This window comes from Coregonus lavaretus (assembly GCF_964263955.1).
Source record: "Coregonus lavaretus genome assembly, contig: HAP1_SCAFFOLD_1783, whole genome shotgun sequence".
In the NCBI taxonomy this organism is placed as follows: Eukaryota; Metazoa; Chordata; class Actinopteri; order Salmoniformes; family Salmonidae; genus Coregonus; species Coregonus lavaretus.
The window spans coordinates 83681-88163 of NW_028162542.1; positions in this window are offsets into that span (position 1 = coordinate 83681).

The window sequence follows — 4483 nt, forward strand, 5'->3', positions numbered from 1 at the left end:
AACAACACACACACACACAGAGAGAGAGAGAGAGAGAGAGAGAGAGAGAGAGAGAGAGAGAGAGAGAGCAACGAATTGGCGAGGGCACTAGAGCAGTCTGCAACACCCGGGCTCACCCTAATAGAATCTGAAGTCAAATGTCTCCTGTTTGCTGATGATCTGGCGCTTCTGTCACCAGTCAAGGAGGGCCTACAGCAGCACCTAGATCATCTGCACAGATTCTGTCAGACCTGGGCCCTGACAGTAAATCTCAGTAAGACAAAAATAATGGTGTTCCAAAAAAGGTCCAGTTGCCGTGACCACAAATACAAATTCCATCTAGACACCGTTGCCCTAGAGCACACAAAAAAACGATACATACCTCGGCCTAAACATCAGCGCCACAGGTAACTTCCACAAAGCTGTGAACGATCTGAGAGACAAGGCAAGAAGGGCCTTCTATATGCCATCAAAAGGAACATAGAATTTGACATACCAATTAGGATCTTGCTAAAAATAGTTGAATCAGTTATAGAACCCATTGCACTTTATGGTTGTGAGGTCTGGGGTCCGCTCACCAACGAATAATTCACAAAATGGGACAAACACCAAATTGCAGAATTCTGCAAAAACATCCTCTGTGTACAACGAAAAACACCAAAATAATGCATGCAGAGCAGAATTAGGCCGATACCCGCTAATTATCAAAATCCAGAAAATAGCCTTTAAATTCTATAACCACTTAAAAGGAAGCGATTCCCAAACCTTCTATAACAAAGCCATCACCTACAGAGAGATGAACTTGGAGAAGAGTCCTCTAAGTAAGCTGGTCCTGGGGCTCTGTTCACAAACACAAACAGACCCCACATAGCCCCAGGACAACAACAACACAATTAGACCCAACCAAATCATGAGAAAACAAAAAGAGAATTTCTTGACACATTGGAAAGAATTAACAAATAAACTGAGCAAACTAGAATGGCATTTGGCCCTAAACAGAGAGTACACAGTGGCAGAATACCTGACCACTGTGACTGACCCAAACTTAAGGAAAGCTTTGACTATGTGCAGACTCAGTGAGCATAGCCTTGCTATTGAGAGAGGCCGCCGTAGGCAGAGCTGGCTCTCAAGAGAAGACAGGCTATGTGCACACTGCCCACAAAATTAGGTGGAAACTGAGCTGCACTTCCTAACCTCCTGCCAAATGTATGACCATATTAGAGAAACATATTTCCCTTAGATTACACAGACCCACAAAGAATTTGAAAACAAATCCAATTTTGATAAACTCCCTTATCTATTGGGTGAAATACCACAGTGTGCCATCACAGCCGCAATATTTGTGACCTGTTGCCACAAGAAAAGGGCAACCAGTGAAGAACAAACACCATTGTAAATACAACCTATATTTACGTTTATTTATTTTCCCTTTTGTACTTTAACTATTTGCACATCGTTATAACACCGTACGTAGTCATAATATGACATTTGAAATGTCTCTATTCCTTTAAAACTTTTGTTAGTGTAATTTTTGATTGTTTATTTCACATGTGTTTATTATCTATTTCACTTGCTTTGGCACTTTAAACATATGTTTCCCATGCCAATAAATCCCTTTGAATTTAATTTAATTTAATTGAGAGAGCGAGAGAGAGAGAAAGAAAGACAGCTAGAGAGAGAGATTGTGAAACCTGATGAAGTGACATTAAGGTCGTAACTCAAGCAGAGGCTTAACGTCAGTGTAAATGATAGGGCTGCTCGTGCTGTGGGAATGTTTCACCTGTAGACGGACTCTGTTTCAGACCTCTGACATCTCTTAGTTAGCTAAGGTCTCTCTGCTTTTTGGGGAGATTCGATTAAATAATGGGGTTTCCATAAGGATTATTAACATTACAGACATTAATTATAATTAATAAGGTATTTACAAGCCTGTTCTAAAACACACCACAGGAGATATACAGTGGATGAGTGTATCCATGCAGGTTCGAGTCAGATCTATTCTACATTAATATATTAGTATACTCTCCTCAAAGAGGAAGGGTATTATTGTACATTTACTTTGACGTCAGTTAGCACATGGTCTTATCCACTGTCTATTACAATAAATGCATTCAGCCGACAATGTGTAAATACATTACTGTGCAAACAGGCCGGGAACAGGCGGAGAGCTTAAGATTTCTATTAGGATGTTTGATATTAGTGGGTTTTAGGACTGAGCAGCATTAGAATAGATGCCCTTTCCTGCTGCCCTGCAGATGACATTAATTCAATAAAGGCCTCTGACACAAACGCGCACGCGCTCACACACACAGTGTATAGAGAGGCCTCCGACTCTGACAGCCACACACACACACACGTCACGCACACACACAAACGCTGGATAGAGAGGCCTGTGTCTCTGACACTCTAAACAAGCCCCCGCTGCCGCCCCTGAACCAGCTCATAAAGAAGGGCACCGCCTCACCCCTCCCCCCCCCCCCCCCCCCTCCCGCACACCTTCCTCTCCCCCACTGTGACTGACACGCCACTCACTGATAACACACTCTCATTCCAGGGCCGGGAGAGCTGTCAGAGGGGAGGAAGAAGGGAAGGATGGAGGGAAGGAGATATCAGGAGAGATCCTCCTATGCTGGAGCGCCTCGGCTGATAACTGGATGAGGCTATGGAGCGACACACACACACCATCCTCTCCATGTTTTATTTATGGTCCTGTCTCGTCCTCTCTGTATGACTGGCTCTTATCATTTAAATGAAGCAGAAATGTTTTCCTGTTTGTAATTTGTTACATTATCACGTTTTACTATACAGCAGGGCCAGGGCCAAGAGACAAGTGAAATATCACTGTCTAAAAAGAGAGGGGGAGGAGGAGAAAGATATGGATACATGAAGAGAGAGGTAGAGAGAGGGGAGAGGGAGGGGATGAGAGAGGTAGAGAGAGGGGAGAGGGAGAGAGAGAGAGACTTTAGAGATAGAGAGACTGACTTTATATGATATGTATATACTGTATTCTGATCATGGCTCATCCTATATAACTTTTTTTTCAATTTTTTCTGGATTATTTGTGTATTCTTTTATTATTGATAGGTGTTACTGCACTGTTGGAGCTAGAAACATAAGCATTTCGCTGCACCTGCAATAACATCTGCAAATCTGTGTACACGACCAATACACTTTGATTTGATTTGATTTGCGAGAGAGAGCGAGAGAGAGAGAGAGAGAGAGAGCGAGAGAGAGAGAGAGAGAGAGATGGAATAGAGTCACAAGGTGGGTATTGAGGCTGTAATGGAGGTATAGAGGCAAGGAGGCAACAAGGCCTCTCTCTCTCTCCCTCCATCCCTCCCTCTCCCTCTCCCTCCATCCCTCCCTCTCTCTCTCCCCCTGTCCCCCATTTCAGTAGAAGCTCTGATGAACAGCCAATTTTCCCTTTATCACATTAGCACAGCCATGGGAGGAACACATTTGTTCTACTCAAGTACACTAAAGATACAATTACCACTCCAGCATATACATGTTTTATATCATCGCCGGCCCATAGTGCCATGAGGACCCAAGACATATATTAACACTAGCATGACAGTTTATTTAAGAAAAGAAAATTGTCTCTGGGGAGAGGGAAGAGTCCCACATATATAAGATAATGTGTCAGTGCTTTAATAAAGGCTATAACTCCGGGGAGACTTTTCCTTTAAGCACAAAGCATACCCCCGCATTCTTTTACGGTGCGATCGAGACGCTAAGAAATCATCTGGGCTAACAAGATGGGATGCAATACACCATGGCTGCATCGTCAGGATGGCTGACTTCTATCTCTCTATGTCCTCTCTCTTTCTGTCTTCCTCTGTCTCTCTTCACCTCTCTCTCTCTCACCTTTCGCCCCTCTCTCATTCCCTCCCTTTCTTTCTCCACTACCCCCCAATCCCACTCTTTCTGTAGCCTATATCTCACTGTCTCCATTTATTCCAGCCTCTCCACAGCTATAGAGGGATGTTGTAGAGAAATGTTCACCCCCCATTAAAAGCAGTGTCTTCCAAAGTCCCTCTGTGAAGGTCCTGTGTGTGTGTGTGTGTGTGTGTGTGTGTGTGTGTGTGTGTGTGTGTGTGTGTGTGTGTGTGTGTGTGTGTGTGTGTGTGTGTGTGTGTGTGTGTGTGTGTGTGTGTGTGTGTGTGTGTGTGTGTGTGTGTGTGTGTGTGTGTGTGTGTGTATGTGTGTGTGTGTGTGTGTGCGTGTGTGCGTGTGTGTGTGTGTGTGCGTGCGTGTGCGTGTTGCTATGGTTAAAACATGGAGATGTGTTGGAGAGCTAAATGTCTTAATGGATTTAATTATCATCTTCATCGTTAATCAGACACACAGGCAGACGGAAGAGGTTCAAAAGAGCACCTGCACACTTAAAACACACCCCTTACCCCTGTTACTGCACCGATACTGAAACAGGCAATAACCAGGTATTAACCAGGCAGTAACCAGGCAGTTACCAGGTAGTAACCAGGCAGTAACCAGGCAGTCA